We start from the raw sequence: 20,181 nt of genomic DNA, 5'->3' as shown, positions 1-20,181 counted from the left end.
TAGGAGACCATCCCTCTAGCGAACGGTTCCTGTCTTAGGTTACGTACATTCTTACCAAATTTTTACCCGTCTTTGGCTGCCGACCCATTGTAGGGGCTTTATACATGGGTGTCAGCGACACGGTGGACCTGGGCAGATAATCTCAACTCATGAACCTTTGTTTGGAGATCGATGAAGCCCTTGAGTATTACCTTTCTGAGCAACGGAGTAAAACACATGAATAGAAGAACACCAACAAAGATTATTACAAAAGGCAGTAGCAAATGGAACAGAGCTAGAAAGGAGGGGAATTCTCCTCTGAGGTCCGAGTACCAAGGACCTGAAATGTTAACAGGTATCATAATGAAAGAGGCTTGGTGGAGAACCACAGCTCTGGTTTTGTCATTTGACCAAGTGATGCAATACCTTAGGTTACACTGTATACAAGATACATTAAACTGGACCCCGTCAATAGGGGTGATGTTAGAATTACCAATCATAAGCACATACAGAGCCTTGACACAAACAGTGGTATTGCCTTCTACCTTGCCTCGTCCCTGGTCCATACTCATAGTCACTGTATCCATTGCTCCCACTAGTTTCCAAATCTGTCGCTGGGGCCGGGAGGTATACCATAATCCCACAACCACTCCAGTCTTAGTCCCTTGTTGGATATCAGCACCTGTGTCATGGCCTCTGGACCATTGTAACAGCTTGATTAAACCCAGGGACACTATATTCCCAGGGTTCTTTATAACATTGTCTCCAAAGGATGGATCTGTTGTTTTTTCTGTTCTCCTCGCCGCAAGGATCATGGGCTTGTGGTGGAGGTGGGTTTTTATCCCTGATGTTTTTCCATCCTGCTGGCTGATGGAATGTGACACCCTGTCCTTGGTTGCCTCAGTGAATTGTCTGGCTACCCACACGGAAACATTCGGTAACGTTGACATTCTTCCCGAAGCATATAGGGAGTCCTATGCCCAAGCCACTATGATTGAATCCAACAGCTTGTAGGACGGCGGAGCGAATGGATGTCCTAACAGCCTAGTGTCATTTGTCCCACCAATGACTTCAGGCCCGTTCCACACAGTGGGGTGTAGCATGGGAGGGTCAGGAACATATGCCCAATATGTCTCACCATGAGCCATCTGCGCAACCAGCAGGATCTCGAAGATGCTCATCAGCAAGCCGCACCAACCTCTCAGGCAGCCACCACGCACCTCCATTGTCCTGTGAATAAACACAAACGTGCCTTCGTCCCCAAATTAGGACTGGGTCTGGCCCATGCCACTGGTTAGTAACTGGATCCTGCCATCTCACTTGGGCATAATCTTGTTGAGTTTTAGGATGCCAGAAGCGATCTGCAGCAGATCTATCCCACGCATCCAGGTTTAAAAAATTTAGAACAAAAAGAGTGTGATTAAGGATTGTATGTGGGGAGACGGGGTAGACTCTAATGCTGCTGCCACAAATTTTTGACATAAGAGTAGGGCTATTAGCCATACCTTGAGGCAGCACTAGCCATTGATATCTCTTCATAGGTTCTTGTAAGTTAGTTGAAGGAACACTGAATGCAAACCTTTTACAGTCCTTGGGGCACAATGGTATGGTATAAAAACAATCCTTTAAATCCAGGATTCTCTTATATGTGTTTTTGGGTATAGCAGAAGGATTAGGCAATCCTGGTTGTAAAGCCCCTGTGAGCTCCATAGTCTCATTTATTTTTCTCAAATCTTGTAACAACCTCCATTTACCTGATTTTTTCTTAATTACAAATATGGAGAGTTCCATGGAGAGTTAGAAAGTGCTATATGTCCCTTATCGAGTTGCTCCTGTACCTCAACCTTGCAGCCTGTATCTTTTCTGATGATAGGGGCCACTGTTCTACCCAAACAGGTGCGTCGCTTTTCCAAGTGATGGCATCTGCATGGGGTACAGGAGGAGTAGTGACCCCCGTTAAAAATATCCCAAGCCAGCTCTTTGTGGTAAGGGCGAGGGAAAGATAGGCTCTTTTCTCCCTTGTCCAGAAGAACCTAAGCCATCTCTAGGCAGAAGTCCCTGATCGAACATCATCATAGTGACCTGTTGATTAGGGCTGTACAGGTAACCTCCCATCTGACTCATGACATCTCTGCCCCATAGATTGACAGGCAATCCTGCCACTATGTATGGTTGAAAGGATCCTTCATGTCCCTCTTGATCTTTCCACAACAATATATCACTGCTCTGTTGTGGTGACTGAGATTGTCCTATGCCTTGTAATTGGGTTACTGTTTGCTGCTTTGGCCAGTGGCTAGGCCACTGATCTGCAGTTAAAACAGAGACATCGACCCCCGTGTCTAAAAGGCCCATGAAGGAACGGCCATTAATGGATAGTGGTAATTCTGGCCTGGTGGTGAATGGCCTGGACCCAATAAGCATCTGATGAACCAAGGCCTGCGTCGCCTCGGGATTTACGGCCTGCTGTTTTACCCGGTTTGACATATGGAATTAACAATGATTGTGCTATGCGTTGGCCCTTATCGATCACTGAAGTGCCTCCAGGCGAATGTGTCATAATCTTGATCTCTCCTGTATAATCCATATCCACAACTCCCGGAGCAACCAATATCCCTTTCATGGTAATACTACTCCTTCCTAGGATGAGTCCCACAGTCTGTGGAGGCAGAGGCCCAAAGACCCCTGTAGGAATAGCTCGCATTCCCATCTCAGGTGTTAGTACTGTGTAGGCGGCGCTGCTGAGGTCCAATCCTGCGCTGCCTGGGGTTGCTGGGAAGAGTTCCTGAATGGATTTCCCTGGTGGGGGACCAACTGCGGCAGCGCCCCATAGCATTGTTGCGGGGCCACAGTAAGCTGGGAAGGCGGCCAGGCCGCTGTGCCAGGTGAGTGGCCGCAATAAGACTGCCACAACCACGCGTGCACCTGCCGGGAGTACTCGCTGGCGCTCAGCCTCCGGCGTCTCACAGCCCGCTGGCTCGGGCAGCCCTGCCCGGGGCTGGATATCGCAATCCCGCGCTTCACAGGCTCACACTGTGGCTCCGACTCCTCGGCGACTCCTCGGCGGCGGCCGTGGTGGAGGCGAAGCCCGCGGCTGGGGGCTGGCCCGGGGACCGACTGGCCCGGGGACCATGGTTCGGCCCGCGGCTCGTCCCAGGGATGCGGGGCGGCAGCAGGAGGGCCCGTTAGAGAAGCAACGGGCTCTTGGTCTCCTCCACCGTTGCCCTGCCCGGGAGGGCGGCCTTGGGCCTCATCTGGCCCCTCTGCCATCGTCGTCTCAGCCCCACTCTGCTGTCTTGTCACTGCACCGTCTACCACCCTCACTGACCCCTCCCCATCTAGGCCCTCCTCATCCTGGGGGTCCAGTCCGTTTAGCACACTTTTTAACATCTGAGTAAACTACATTCTGCTGTTACCCTGTCCCATGATTTCTTACTCCTGACCGTGGTATCTCACCGCACCCCTTACCTTATGCCACGCGTCTCAGCTCCGTGCGGTGTCCTTCACTTTATCCCCAGTATTCAGGTCCCTGTTCGGGCGCCACTTGTCGGTGTCTGCCCACGAGACAAACAGTCCCTGAACTGGGGAGTGAGGATTGAGAAAAAAGAAGAGAGACAAAGATGGGATCGGGAGGGCAGGCAATTCTAAGTAGACTGCCGCAGTTCTAAGTAGAATGCCTCAGTTCTAAGTAGAATGCCTCACCGCAAGTTTATTTTTGCAGCTTATATACTCTAGGCTTCCAAAAGTAACAGAACTGTCTGCAATCTAGTAGTTACAATGAAGGTAATACACAAGGGCTTGTTTTTTGGCCAGCTCCACACTTCCTGACCTTGTCTGGTTCTGTGTTCTCAAAGTAGCAAGTTTTGCCTTGCTGGGAGCACAAACCACTCAAGGAAGTCAAAGGTTCAACATTTCACAAAACAACACCTGCTAGCACTTCAGCACGGTTTCCCACAGTGGTGACTAAATAACATTTCATCTTCTGGTAATATTGTAATTTGCTTAATCATTCCCTATAGGTGGGAACTTAGGAAGCTGGTGGTGTTTTGAGTATGTTCTATGTAAACAGTGCTAAGTTGGACAACTGAAATTAATAGGCTTTTCTTTTTTTATTTGTGGGGTATCATATAAAGAACTGGAGGCCTCAGGCCTCTTGCCTCCATTTGTCCAAATAATCATAATTAGTCTGTATATTCACTCATGTACTCATTTATTATTAACTTTTTTTACTAAATGCTCACCACGTACCAGGCCTGCTGTTTGGGGCTGGTATTACAAAAGGTGTAAAGAAGCCTCATTTCTTAGTGAACAAGTATGGAACAAGAAGTTTGGAGACCTTTGCTGATTGTCAGGTTCTCGTGTAGCAGAGCCTGAAACTCTTTCCAAGAACACTGAAGAAGATGAAAAGCTACTCAGAACGGAAGATCTCGCTACAGTTGGGGGAGAATGGACCCAGGTCATTTTGGGGAGTGGGAGTGCATCCCTCTCTTATACTAGCCCTGTAGACTTCCACCATGAGTGGTGTAGACTTTTAGTAGCTTCAGTTATGTTGGAGCTCATGCAATCCAGGTGAAATGAAAGGAACAGAGGGTGAAATGCTTGTTTGTGAGCACATGTTATATGTCAGGCACTGCACTTTGTCATGCATTACTTTGTCTCATGTAATCCTCATACTGACTATTCTGTGAGGTGGTATTATTATCTCCATGTTCTCCACAAGATGACTAGTTAAGTGATTTGCACAAAGTTCTTGGGAATCTTGGGAGTGTTGGTAAAGCCAGGACCCCAACCCATATCTTTAGGTTACCAGTCCATAGCCCGCCCTTCTGGGAGGGCAGTTGCTCTTGGAGCCTCATGGAGCCTAAGAAGGGTCTGGAGAAGGAATTTCCTTGGATGCTTTGGAGACTAGGAGTAGAATGGAGGCCCAGCTGGTTACGTGGGGGAATAGCATGGGGACAACCAAGAGAAAATGTCATTGAAAAAGAGTCAATTTAAAAAAAATTACTTTTGCATTGAATTTATAGATTAATTTGGAAACAAATTAACATTTTTACATCGTGTGGTTCTCCCATCCGTTATCATGTTGTGTATTTTCACTAGTTCAGCAACTCCTTTGTGGCATTATTGATAGAGTTAACTTTTTCTTCCTGTAGATGTTGTGGATAATTCCTGTAAATGAATTCCTGGGTATTTTAGAATTTCAGTTGCTTTTATTAAAAAATATATTATTTTCCATTATATTTTCGAGAAATTGGTGGTACAAGTGTGGTCTGCAGACCAAAGCATCACTATTACTGGGAGCTTGTTAGAAATGTGGAGTCTCAGGCCCACTCTATGCTTACTGAACCAGAATCTGCATTTTATTTAACAGCATTCCTAGGTGATTCATATGCATGTTGAAATTTTAGAAGCATTGGGTTAAAGGAATGCAATGTTATTTTTGTTTAATCTGCTCACATTTAATCCAATAAATAGATTCTTAGGTCTATCTGATTATTTTTCACCTTTATTTTTTTCTTTGTGAATTTTCTAGATGGAATATTTCAAGACTACCAAGTATTTCTTTGGGAGGGGCAACTGTAATGGAGATGAAGAAATTCATTGAGAGACCATCTTTTAGTAGTTTAACAAACATGTTAGAAAAGCAAAACTTTCAAAGTAAGGGTGAGGTTTTGGAATTTTATAACTAGACTTGGAAGAATTATGAAATATTTCAAATTCTAAATATTTCAATAAGATTCTGTGATATCTGACCAAATATTACTCAAAATAAAAGAATACTACATATACTTTCAACTTATCCCTTCTATCTCACCTCATCCTTCCATCCCTAACATCTGTCTGTCCATCCATCTATCCACCCAATCCCATTTCATCCCATTCACTTACCCTCATTATCCCATCCATCTACGCCCTCTGTCACATCCCTTCCAACTCTTCCAATATTTTTGTGCTCCTGATCCATGGTGTTGTGAATATGGGAAACATGAAAATCTCTAATGTCTACTGGAGACTTTCAAACAAATAACAATTCTATGTGATAGATGCTATGGTAAGGGTAGGTGTGTGGTATGTTGAGGAAGCATGGAAGAGTGGGGGATATGGAAAGACTCTCCTTGGAAGATAGGAAGTATTTGCTTCTTATAGTGGAATGAGGGAAATAGCATCCCAGGTTGCAGGAACTACTCATGCAGAAACATGAAATCTTAGTGAGAGACTGTGGAGAAGCAAAGATCCTCAGAAATCTACCCAGTAAATCTGCCTCATTCTTGGCCTAGATCTCCTCGTCAGTTTTTCAGCAAGCAGTTGGGTTTCCAGTATGAGGCAGAAAATTCTAGAGCCAATACACGTGCTGTCTCCTGGGATGGCCATTTCCCATTCATTCAGCTGTAAATGTTACAAGTCATTTCTTTAACTCTCATTCAGTTTGTCTGCTTTTCCTGGTTCTAGTTCAACATTGAAGTTGCAGAGAGAAATGATGGCTTGCGTCAGGCAGTCTACTAGGTGTTGGAAACACAGTGAATAATATTCATTTCTATTTTTAAGGCCCTGAAAGACTAGTCCACACTTTCATATCTGAACACCTCTCAGCTCCTTCTGAGTTTTCTCTTTTCCAGATAAACAATCTCACTCCTTTTTTATGTTCTTTGAGCATTTTAATGAGGTTTTCAAACCATTCTTTTTATCTTATGTAAAGAGAGAAAAGTACACAAAACGACAACAACAATGTACCCAATATTTACCATATTTTGCCATGTATAATGTGTTCCCGTGTATAATGTGCACCCACATTTTTGGCTCAAACTTTCAGGGAAAAAAATCTTTCATTTTAATTTTTTAATTCAAATGTTTGTTTACATTTAGGTACTTGTTTTTTGTTATTATAAAGGAATTTTAGCATTTTTTTGTAACATGCTACAAGAAATTTTATGTAACAAATAATTACAAAACACAAGAACAGATACAAGGTACAAGAAATTTTATGTACGGGTAACAAATTTGTATTTACGCATCATAGAAGGCCAAGAACTCTTCATTTTTGCAAGTTCATCTTAAGTTCAACAAAACCGATATTGTATTCCTTGGTATTATTTTGCATACGGACATCATTATTGATTTTTAGAGTTATACTTTTAACTCATAAGCATAAATAAAAGAATTAAAAACATTTATGTAGATACAGAATTAGTACTATCCATTAATAATGTGCATCCTTAGTTTTCCCTCACAAATTTGGGCAAAAAAGTGTGCTTTATACACAGCAAAATACGGTAGGTTTTATTATTTTGTTATAAGTGTCCTTCATTTCTTGCTCTTCTTTTTTTTTTTTAAGAAATAAAAGTTTACAGATACAGTCTCAGTGCCCTTTGCATGCTGTACTTTTAAGAAGCATACCCTATACTGAGATAGAAACTGGTGTAATCCTTCCTGCTACCCCATTCTTTCTCGCACTTTCATACAACATGGTATTGATTTGTGATTTTATGAGTTTCAGAAATGATTTTGTCAACAAAAAATACATCCAATCTTAGAGAAAGCTTTTAAGAATTTATTTTAGCCAAACTGATGACAAATGGCAGGAAGCAAGTCTCAATGGATTAAGAAAATGCTCCAGCAAATAGCTGTTTTGCAATGTATTTTATACATTAAAATCAAAGGAAGTTTACATGAAATCCATTGGTTGTAGATTAAGGGGGTGGAAGAAAGCAAAGCAGGGAAATCTCTGGGATTGGATAAAAAGTAAAATGGAGAGACACACACTTCTTTGACATTGGTGGGTACAGGATAGTTAATAGCATTTTATAGCACATAGAGATGATATTCCGGGAACAAGATAACAATGAGGGATTCTGTAGTTTCCTGCTCTGGTGTGGTGGGTTGTGTCCCCTAGGAGGTCCAGAAAAAGGGATTACTCTTCACATTCCAAGGGTATGTTACCTTAGATGCAAAAAGACAATCTTCACTTAAGGTAAAGATTGACCTTTGTCAAGGAAGCTACAGGCAAGGATGTGACTTCCCCCCATGGCCCACCTTAGTTATGAATTTTTATGTTCATGCCATCCTATGGTTATTTCCAGTCTCCTGAGCTTGTCAGGTTTAACATGTGGCCCCTTTTTCGTCCACAGTTCCCCATTTTGGTCATAAATTAATCCAAAGGATACATAAATTAACCTTTGGTTGGATAGTGTGGTCCCACGGTGCTAGGAAGGCTCATTCCTAGGAAGTCTTAGTGTCAGCATTTATCATGTTGAATGTTGGACCGTTGGGAGTGGGGCAAGACTGTAACCTTAGATGGCAGTCAAGGCCGAATTATTCTATTTAAAAGAAAATGTGAGCAAATGGGAGGCAGTCAGATCCTATATGTCTTCATGAAATATATTCTGGATCATTTCTAATCTTTGAGCTATCACGATCCGTTGTTTTTTCTTTTCTGTTAATCTTATGTTTTTCTTTTTCTTTTTTGCATCTCGTATAACATTTACAAACTAGGGCAAAGAGCAGTAGTATTAAACCAGTAACACCAATGAGAAGCAGAAAATGTCCAATATTAAATAAGTATGAGTCTGAGGAGAATAAACATCCTAGCCATCCAAAGAATGCTTTACATGCTTTATCATAATTTTTTATTAAGCTAATAATATGTTTTCCTCCCTCATCTACTGCTGTTTGTATCTTATGATAAGTTTGGCCAGATGAATGAAGATTCTCTGTTATTTCTTCATCTAGAAGTTCTAATTTTTCTTCTGGCCAATTAGTTTCCATAGAAATGACTTCATGGGGAGGATTATTTCAATTTCCCAGTAAACTGCATTTTTAGTATCTATATTATTATAGGTTTCATTAACCTCAGGCAAAATAATTTGCCTATGATTTTAGTATTACACCATATTTCTGTAGCATTTACTGCAAACCTGGTGTATTACAATAGAAGTCAGTTAGTATGACAGAAGAATTTTCTAACCCTTCCCAACAAAAACTTTCCTTTCCCATATACCACATATTGTTATTTGTTGGGATGGATACAATAGGCCAGGGTTAGGTAAATTCAGAATTCCATATTGATTGGAGACATAACCATTCACCTTTTCGATTTTCATAATCAGATAATGAGATGGGTTCCCTATTTTTATTATTATTTAATATGGCCCATCTACTTCCCATTGGGAGTAGTCTAGTATTATTAAGGATGGTCCCTATGCCAGCCAGTTGGAACTACTGAAAATCTTAGCTTAGGATTTAACCGAGGTGCTTGTGTTTTTAAGATACAACATCTTAGATCACATGTGCCATCCAAAATTTTCCAAAGTCCAGGGAACCATAAGAGTCTCACAAGTGTCTGGCTGGGTGCCCATTATAGTTAGCCAATGTTTCATAGCTACTTCAGATTCCATTTGTATTAGCATAGATAGTAGGCCTTGTTGAGTCAGGATAAAGGCACATTCCCATTGCTGGGTTTGTGCATGAAACTAGATTGTCTGTTCTATCCATTTAGCTAGGGCCTTATTGTTTTTCCATGCTGCTTCCCATCCTTTTCCTTCCTCTTGAAATAACATTCCCTCTATATGGCCTATTTTAGATAAAGAGTCCTTTTCTAACGAATGACGTTCTTCATTAGCTGCAAATTCAGCTTGCCCCAGAACGCCAAGGCCAGCCCCTAATCCTCCAAGTATCTCCCTCTTCTTAGAGACAGCCAGTGTTGTTGGACCCACCAGGAATGTTGCTGCCTTGGGTGTCTATGGCCCAGGGCCAATTGGGGTACACTGAATGGACCCAAAAATGTTGAGTCTCCCATACCATAATTAAATGAGTAGAGGTAACCCCTAAATGAGCTAGAGTTTGAGTATTCCATAAGGCTTCCCATAAGTGTCCAGGACGCAAAGAGGGAGGGGTACTTAACAGACATATCTACCCACCAAGTAATTCCAATTTCTGAAATGGGGACCCATTTATTTTTTCCTGTTTCACGGGCATCCAGCCACAGGAACATGGCTGGACAGGGCAGGATGCTACAAGCCTTTTCCCTTAATTTGTTATCATCCATTCCTATAGGTATACAATACTCATCTAAATTAGTTCCATATATAATTCTACCAAGGAAATTACCAGGGAAGTGTTCTTGAAAGTACTTGCTCAGGCTGGGTTCTTTATAATATATACACCCAGAAAAAAATTACCAAAGTTAATAGTAGGAGAGGACCAATGCGTGGCTAACAAGGCGTTAGCCTCATTATCATAACTGATCATGAGAACATCATTGTCTAGTAAATGGGGAAGATTAGAGGTACCCAAGTTTTTCATATCCAGTAAGGGATGGGGTCTGGGGAAACAGACACTGTTTCCATTAGGAAACCACAAGAAGGATAACAACAATAAAAGAACCATTTGATATATCTCAAGAATTAGGTGATATAAGAGTAAGGTTTGAGGGCAATTTAAGGAGAAAATTTAACTATTAGTTAAGGGGAAAAATGATTAAATAAGTGTCTTTGGGTCCAGCATTAATTTGTGGGTATATAGGCCTTATTGATGTCTTGGGATAGCTCTCTGCCTTTGATGTCAGCAGCTTCTCATCCTTGAGTCTTCGATGTCTGCTGTAGACAGAGGCGAGTGTCAGTATAGGAATAGATGTCCATTCACTGTTAGGTGCCTGTTTTAAATGAGAAATGTAAATCCACGAGGTAACTCCTTTAAGTTTGGCTGCACATGGATTAGTTAGTAACACCTGATAAGGTCCCTTCCAACAAGGCTGGAGAGAATCTTTTATTTGATGTCTTTTCCAGTAGACAAAATCTCCTGGTTGTAAACCATGGTCTTTGAAGTCTTTGTCTCCCAGGAGCGCACTCTGAACTGAATCAATTACTAATTTATTAATCCCTTTAAGCTATCTCCTTTTAGTAAGGTTGGTTCATATGTCCCTTCATCCAGATGCATAGGGCAACCAGTGACTATTTCATAAGGAGAAAGCCTATGTTACCGAAAGGAATAGATCTCAGGTTGAGCAGCACAACAGGGAGAACCTTAGGCCACGGAAGATTAAAAGCTTCTGAAATTATGACTAGTTGAATTTTGATTGTACCATTGGTATGTTCCACCAATCCAGAGGACAGGGCGTGACAAGCACAATGAAAATGCTATAGAATGGGCCAAATGTTACAGATGGATTACATTATTTGTCCAGTCAAATGAGTCTCTTAGTCACTAAGTGACTTGGAGGGAATTCCTCAGTTGGGAATTATTTTTTCCAAAAGCATTTTACCTACTGTTAAGGCTGTTGCTCTCCTGTAAGTGAATGCCTCAACCCAGTGAGAAAACATACAAACCATAACTAATATATATTTGTATCCTTGAGATGGTGGCATTTGGATAAAATCCAATTGCCATACCTCAAATGGGCCTAAAGGAAGTGGGAAATGTCCTTGGGACCCATGGGATAGTTTTCTTGGGTTGTATTTTGGACAGATGGAACATCTGCCACACACTTTATGAGCTACAGTGGGAGAACGTTTCCAGTAATATTGTTTACTCCATAACATGTTTTCAGGACCCCAATGTGTGAACTCATAGCACATATTGAAGTATAGGTAGTTGAGCCCCTGTAGGTAAGACTGGTTTTTGATTGGGTCAAAGACTTACCTGTTTGACTGGGTCAAAGGTTCCCCCTTTTTGTTGCCATATCCTCTTCTCTTCTGTGGCTGTCCTTTGGAATTGTAAAAGAAAGTCTTATTGATTGAATAGGAAGCGAGGGGCATTCTCGGATCTGGATATTCTCACTATTCAGTGCTGCCTGTTTAGCTGCCGAGTCAGCTAAATGATTTCCTTTTGCTTCCATGGTGGCAGCTTTAGAAAGTCCTGAAATTTTGATAATTGCCAGTTGTCTCAGTTGTTGTATGGCCTCTAGCAATTCTGAAACCTATTTTCCATTCTTTATGGATTGCTCGGAGGAAGTTAAGAAGCCTTGCTGCTTCCACAACATTCCAAAGTCATGAGCTGCATCAAAGGCATAGCGATTATCAGTGTACATATTGGCTACTTGATCTTTGGCCAATTGACAATCCCGAGTTAGAGCCATTAATTCAGCTTGCTGGGCAGATCATATTTCAGGTAAATCAGAACTTTCAGTTATGTCCACCATGGGATTTACTGCATATCCAGCTCGGTGATGTCCCTGTTCATCTTTGAGATAAAATCCATCTGTGAACCAAATTAAGTAAGCGTCACCAATAAGGGATTCCTGTAAATCATTTCTGGGAACAAGAAGGTGGTCACTAAGCAAAACACAATTGTGGGTGCCTTCTTCCTGTAAAGAGGGTAATAAAGTTGCTGGATTGAGACTGTTGCATTGAGTTAAAGTAATATTAGGTACAGAAAGCAAGAGTACTTCCATAAGGAGCCAGTCGACTGACAGAAAAGTGTTGAGTGTGGTGAGAGTTCATTAAGGATTCAACAGAATGAGGAGCATAAATAGTTAAAGGAGCGCCCATAACTACTTCTTCTGTTTGTTTGCATATTATGGTTGTAGCGTAAATGGCCCTCATGCAAGAAGGAAACCCCTTTGCTACTGAGTCCAATTGCTGACTTTAATATCCTATAGGTCTATGATGGTCTCCACGTTTCTGAGTTAGAACTCCCAAAGCATTTCCTTTGTTATCATGTATGAAAAGGGAAAAAGGAAGCTTATAATTAGGGTGTCCCAGAGCCAGAGCTTTAGATACTTTTTCCTTTAGCATCTTTACAGCTTGTTTCCCTTCTTAGTTCTATTGAAGTGGATCAGATTGATCTGATTTTAATAAAGCATATAGAGGCTGGGCCATTAATGAAAAATTTGGGATCCAATTGCAACAGTATCCACTTAGACCCAGGAATCCTCTAAGCTGTTTTTTTCATTTTTGGAAGGGGAAAGGATAACATTCCTTTGAGTCTTTCAGGGTTAATCAGTCACCCATCTTTGGTTATGAGATGGCCAATGTATTTTACTTGGGGCAAACAAAATTGAAGTTTTCCTTTGAGACCTTCTGTCCTTTAGAGCTAGCTGTTGTAACAGGTAAATTGTGTGCTTTTGGGGGTCTAGTAGTGTCCTAGAGCATAAAAGTAAGTCATCCATATATTGGATTAGTGTGGAATCTCTGGGAAAATCAGCATCATTCAAACCAGCCTTTAATATCTGGGAGAAATAGATGGGACTCTCCGTATACCCCTGGGGTATCACAGTCCAAGTAAATTGGCGATCTTCCCAGGTAAGAGCAAAGAGATATTGAGTGTCCTTTTTAACAGGAATGCTGAAAAAGGGACTACATAAATCTATTACTGGAAAATATTGGCAGTCCACAGGAAAGACTGATAATAGGGTATGTGGATTTGGAACCCAGCATGTCTCAGAATGACTATTTTATTTATTGCTCTGAGATCCTGTACAAATCTCCATCCTTTTCCATTTGGCTTCTTTACTGGAAGAATAGCAGAATTACAGGGGCCCATACAAGGAATTATAAGCCCCCTATTTAAATAATCTTGTATAATGGGTTTAATTCCAGCTAGTGCATCAGGTCTCAAAGGATATTGGTGAGTATTAGGTAGAGGCAGTGTAGTCTAGTTATTTTAGTAGGAGAGGCTGACTTCATCTTGCAAATATCTGTACTGGAAAGGGCCCAAAGTTGTTCTGGGATGTCCTGAAATAATTGTTCAGTCTCAAGGTTAGTTTCCTCTGTGGAGTTTCCTTTACAATCATTACTTTCCCAATTGGTTCAGTATCTGAATCATTTAGTTCTAAATACATGTCACTCTTCTGGGAAAGGGATATGTGGACATCATGGGTTTCAAGAAAAAAGTATCTACCCCAAAAATTTGAAACATTTATCCATAAAGACATGTGTGCTCCAGTGTTCATTGCAGCTTTGTTTACGGTGGCCAAGACATGGAAACAACCAAAATGTCCTTCGATAGACGAATGGATAAAGAAGTTGTGGTATATATACACAATGGAATACTATTTGGCGTTAAGAAAAGATGATATAGGAACATTTGTGATAACTTGGATGGATTTTGAGAGTATAATGCTAAGTGAAATAAGTCAGACAGAAAAAGCAGAGAACCATATGATTTCACTGATATGTGGTGTATAAACCAAAAACAACAAAAGAACAAGACAAACAAATGAGAAACAAAAACTCATAGACACAGACAATAGTTTAGTGGTTTCTAGAGGGTAAGGGGGGGTGGGGGGAGGGAGATGAGGGTAAGGGGGATCAAATATATGGTGATGGAAGGAAAACTGAATCTGGGTGGTGAACACACAATGGGATTTATAGATGATGTAATACAGAATTGTACACCTGAAATATATGTAATTTTACTAACAAATGACACCCCAATAAATTAAAAAAAAGAAAAGAAAAGAAAATTGCTCCCTGTCAGGTGAATGGGAGCAGATTTAGTAAAAATAACTAGTAACATCTTAACTAGTAATATAGTAACGTTTTTTTTTTTTTTTTTTTTTTTTTTTTTATTAATTAATTTATTTATTAGTTTCAGGTGTACAAAATATAGTAACGTTTTAACATTTAATTAGTAACATTTCCTAGTTGGAAGGGAACAGGTTCTGATTTAAAAACAGCGATTGGTTGATTAATATCCCTACCATTTGTAGAGAAGCTTTCCTCCAAGGGAGAGGGCAACTTAGTTGGGTAGCATTAAGAACAAAGTAAGAAGGGGGAAAAATGGCGGCGTGAGGTGAGCCTCTGTAGCACTCCCCTGGAATTTACAATGAATCGGACAACAATAACTCCACAAAGGCCTCCATGCACAGCAGACAGGCAAGACAAAGAGGCCCACTACTGAATTCACCTCCAGGTGGGTGAATCACGCCAGCGGGGGAGGAGGGAGAGGAGAAGTGCGGAGACGGAGCCGTTCGGGCGCAGGATGCAGACCTAGCTCAGTGCTCTGAGCTCGTTGCATACGGAACTACTGCAGCATGGGAGAGGGAAAGACTTGGACTGCTAGGGCTCCGCTGATGGCCTACAGGGCTGAGGGGGCAGCATACAAAACGGCTGAACCGAACGCTCGCTCACGGCAGATCTCGGAGCAAAGACTGAGGATAGAGGGCTGAAATCGGTGGTTTAAGCCCTCACAGCCGAGCGGAGAACGGAAGCCTTAGGCACGGAGACTAGCCGCCCCTCCCGAACCTCCCAGAGCTTGCCCCGCTCCCACCTGCACGGGGCTAGAAGCGATAAAGTAGCAGTGTCAGATCAAAGGACAGAATATTTGCTGCTCTGAGAACTGTGGACTGCAGACACAGATTCGCAGCTCAACTAGTTCCGGCACAGGGGAGGGAGTTGTGGAAGCAGGACTGGCTGTGGTGGTGGTCGCCACCATTGCTCTGGGCCATCTCTCACAACTCACCCCGCCCCTGGCCCCACCTATCTGGGCGGATCCCTGCAGGAGCAAACAGAACTGCTGAAACAAAGGGGCTCTGAATCTGGTGCAGAAAGAGCTTTGGAACTTCAAAAGCTCTTCGCATACCTATCAACCTGTTGTAATAGGTTGTGATAGGGAGTGGCAAAAGCCACTCCCTTAGATGTCTAGGAAGAGAAATAGTAAATCAGTGATTGCCATGAATAACCAAGATAGCTCAGAAAGAAAGTGAAAAGTCTCCAGAAAAGGAACTTAGAGATATGGAAATATGTGATTTAAATGACAGAGAATTCAAGATTGCAATTCTGAAAAAACTGAACGAGATGCAAGAAAACACAGAAAGGCAGTTTAATGAACTCAGAAACACAATCAAAGAACACCATGAGCATTTTACAAAAGAGATTGAAATTTTGAAAAAGAACCAAATAGAATTTCTGGAAATTAAGAACTCAGTAGAATAAATTAACAATAAAATATCCAGCTTAGGTAGTAGAGTTGACCAGATGGAGGAAAGAATCAGTGACATCGAAGATAGGAACCTGGAATTTACACAGATGGAAGAAGAAAGAGAATTGAGACTTAAAAGAAATGAAAGAACTCTACAAGAACTTTCTGACTCCATCAGAAAGAGCAATATAAGAATAATGGGCATATCAGAAGGAGAAGAAAGAGGGAAGGGAACAGAGAATATATTCAAACAAATCGTTGATGAGAACTTCCCAAACTTGTGGAAAGAACTGGATCCTCGAATCCAAGAAGCAAATAGAACACCTAATTACCTCAATCCCAACAGGCCTTCACCAAGGCACATTGTATTGAAGCTGTCTAAAATCAATGACAAAGAAAGAATCCTCAAGGCAGCCAGGGAAAAGAAGACGGTAACTTACGAAGGAAAACCCATTAGATTATCATCAGATTTTTCAGCAGAAACTCTACAAGCTAGGAGGGAATGGAACCAAATATTCAAACTATTGAAAGAGAGAAATTATGAGCCAAAAATGATATATCCAGCAAAGATCTCCTTTAGATATGAAGGAGGAATAAAGACCTTTCCAGACATCCAGAAGCTGAGGGAATTTTCTACTACACGACCTGCACTACAAGAAATACTAAAGGAGGCTATTAGACCACCATCAACAGGGACAACATGTGGCAACCGAGACATAAAAAGGGGGAGCGTAAAGGCCTGAACTGGAAAATGGGAATAGAGAAAGTAAGCGTACTGAAGAAACTGGAATACTCTAAATATCAAACTTTCTTTTACATAAACTTAAGGGTAACCACTGAAAAATCATCCAGAACTGAAATATATACTGTAATAAAAGAAGAAACAGAGGAAAACATCATAGAATACCACCACACAGAAATAATAGACAACAACAAAAAGGCAAAGAAACAATGGAGACACAGCCTTACCAGAAAACTAAAGATAGAATGACAGGAAATGCTCACGTATCAATAATCACCCTACATGTAAATGGACTGAACTCATCAATAAAAAGGCGCAGAGTAGCAGATTGGATCAAAAAACTAAACCCAACCATCTGCTGTCTACAAGAGACACATCTCAGCTACAAGGACAAGCATAGACTCAAAGTGAAAGGGTGGAAATTGACACTCCAAGCACATGGTACCCAGAGAAAATCAGGTGTAGCCATAATGATTTCCGATGAAACAGACTTCAGGGTGAAAAAGATAACAAGAGACAAAGATGGACATTTCATAATGGTAAAGGGGACTGTACAACAAGAAGACATAACAGTCATCGATATTTATGCCCCCAATCAGGGAGCATCAAAATATACCAAGCAACTACTAACAGAACTAAAGGGAGAAATTGACCAAAACACAATTATACTGGAGGACTTAAATACATCATTGACAGCTATGGATAGATCATCCAAACAGAAGATAAATAACGAAATCACAGCCCTAAATGACACATTAGATGAATTGGACATAATTGACATATATAGAGCACTTCATCCTAAAACATCAGACTATACATTCTTTTCTAGTGTACATGGAACATTCTGAAGGATAGACCATATATAGGGACACAAAATCAGCCTCAGCAAATTTAAGAAGATTGAAATCATACCAAGCATATTCTCTGATCACAAGGCTTTGAAATTGGATATCAACTGCGAAAAGAAAGCAGGAAAAAACACAAATACATGGAGATTAAACAACATACTTTTAAAGAATGACTGGGTTAAAGAAGAAATTAGAGGAGAGCTCAAAAGATACATAGAAACAAATGACAATGAAAATACATCCTACCAAAATTTTTGGGATGCTGTGAAAGCAGTTTTAAGAGGGAAATTTATATCATTACAGGCCTATCTCAAGAAACAAGAAAAATCCCAAATAAATAACCTCATGTTACACCTTAAAGAACTAGAAAAAGAAGAACAAGTGAAACCCAAGGTCAGCAGAAGAAAGGAAATAATAAAAATCAGAGCAGAACTAAATGAAATAGAGAACAAAAAGACAATAGAAAAAATTAATGTGACAAAGAGCTGGTTCTTTGAAAAGATTAACAAAATTGACAAACCCTTGGCTAGACTCACTAAGATAAAAAGAGAGAAGACACTATTTAACAATATCAGAAATGAAGAACAGACAAAGTAGCCCCAATATCTACAAGGTCCTTGGTAATTTCCCCTTTTGTGATAATTTCGACTTCTCCTAAAGTATTTGTAAGGACAAGGGGAAATATCCTCTCGTAGTCCTCAGCAAACCTGTGCTTGCTTCTGTTCTTTTCTTTTTCTAAATCCCATTTCAGTTTTCTACAATCCTTAAGGTGACCTGACTTTTGACAATAAAAGCAGACTCCTCTCTCCCCTTGTCTGAGTGACCTCTGGGAGGCCTGACCTGACGGCTTAATTGCTGAAGCTGTAAGTTCATGATTTTGGCAGCTTTATCTCTTTCTCTCTTTTCAATAGTTTTAGGTGGTCGATCAGCCACAATTGCCAGTGCATTAGTACATGTAGTTCGCCAATTTCATTTTTGCTGTTTAATCAGCATTACAAGTTCTTCATCCAGTCCTTCCAAAAATGCCGAATTTAGTAAAGGATCATTCTGATGATCCTTAAAACTGGAGACAGACCTGAGTATTGTTTGAAAGTTTTTATAAAACATTCAAAGAAATCAAGTACTGGTTCATCAGGCCTTCTTTTACATTGCTGGACCTTGGTCCAGTCTATTTTCTGGGGGAAAATCTCAGGTATGGCTTGATAAAGCCGGCGGGCTAATTCCCTGCATTTTCCCCAGTCTGTCTTTCTTTGTTTTAAGAAGTCATCTACAGGAGCTTCCCAGGGTACCTTATTCAGCCATTCTGTTGCTTTGCTCTCAGAAACCTGTAGGTGTATCAATCGGAATAGGTCAGAACAGCCAGGATCATATGTTCTAACAGTTAAATCAGATTCTTTTGCAAACCCATCAGCGTCCTGGAGAGGGTCAGGGAAATCTTTAGTTAAATTCCTTAATTCTGTACTAGTCCAAGGAACATATACAGTCACTGGTTCCCCTCTGCCTGAGACCGGCTTCTCCCTGAAGGGAGCTGCCAGAATTTTTGTTTTTTTCTGCTTTATCGTGGTCTGAATTTCTATTCTCTATTTCCCCTGGGTCTGTAGAGAGTGGCAGTGAAGGGGGTATAGAGGAGACAGAAGGAGGAGGAGGAGGAGGAAGAGAAGGGAGGGGTATGTCTGGACAAAGGAGCTCAGAAAGCAAGGGATATAGTGGAGCAGTTGGAGAAGGGGTGGGGGGAATGGGGTTTTGGCATTTGCCGACTTCAGAAGCCTTTCGTTCAGAGACAGTTTCTAAAATTTTCTTATTAACTTCCTGTAGAGATAGGAGTTTATCTGTGCTCCGCCTAGAAGCTTCTAATTTCCAATCAAGCTTCCCTTTCCTTTAGTTTAATTTTAGAGCCAGATTTTTCCAATTGAGCATGCAAAAAAACTCAATTTGGGAGCCTCAAAACTTCCCCATTATGGCCATTTCAAGCTGATATCATTTTTTGTTAAAAGTTTCCATTTCTGTAGGTACTTGTAAGTTGAAATTCTGTATGAACTACACATAGTTCTTGCAGGAGTATTAATGGGAATCTGTGGTTCCTGGGGTTTACCGACCTTAGAGGCACAATTTCCCATGTTAGTTTTAGTTTTCCTTCGATTTCTGCAGTCTGAACACATTTGTGGGGATATTGTGTAGCAGATTGAAGTGTGCTGTTTATGAGTTGAGCACCGAGGGGCTGTCACCTCCCGAGTCGCTTCAATCCTCTTAACGTGGCTCGGTTTCTCTCCCCGGCTGTCTAGTACATCCATGAGGACTTGGAGCGCTAGGTAACCAGCCTTTATGTGAGCGTCCCCAAATGAGTCAATTAATTACAGTTTGTAGTCACACAACAGCCTAGCCAACTGTCTCTCCATGTCTTTCCTTAAGGAAAGAAGAGTTTGTGAGATTGTGCCTTTCTGGGACTCTGTTCCATCCTTGTGTTTACACCTTATGTCTCTCTGCCTGATCCCCAAAAGATGGTTTGCAGCCAAAGACGGGTAAGATATCTCACGGGAGATACAACCTAAGCCAGGCGGAACCGAGTGGGGACCCTCAATGAGCTGCCTTAGAAAAATAAGGGAAGGGGCCTTGCCTCCCCTTTCCCCTGCCTGGGAAAGTCTGTTGCTGGCCCTGGCTTTTCCCTTGCAGTTGTTTGTGAGAGAAGTCATGAGGACAACAAAGATCAGTTCTCTCACTTATCTCAACAGAGCTGTTACAATATGAGAGACTTGACCCTGA

At 41.3% G+C, this 20,181-nt stretch overlaps 1 protein-coding gene across 3 annotated transcripts in view; it reads left to right on the top strand.

Moving 5' to 3' along the window:
* Window positions 1-20,181, top strand: part of CFAP92 (cilia and flagella associated protein 92 (putative)) — a 138,079-nt gene that overhangs the window by 11,551 nt on the left and 106,347 nt on the right. The window lies entirely within an intron of this gene.

Source organism: Rhinolophus hipposideros (genome assembly GCF_964194185.1).
Source record: "Rhinolophus hipposideros genome assembly, chromosome: 1".
NCBI classification, from domain to species: domain Eukaryota; kingdom Metazoa; phylum Chordata; class Mammalia; order Chiroptera; family Rhinolophidae; genus Rhinolophus; species Rhinolophus hipposideros.
Note: the sequence above shows the minus strand (reverse complement) of the source record. Positions and strands in the feature narration are given on the sequence as shown.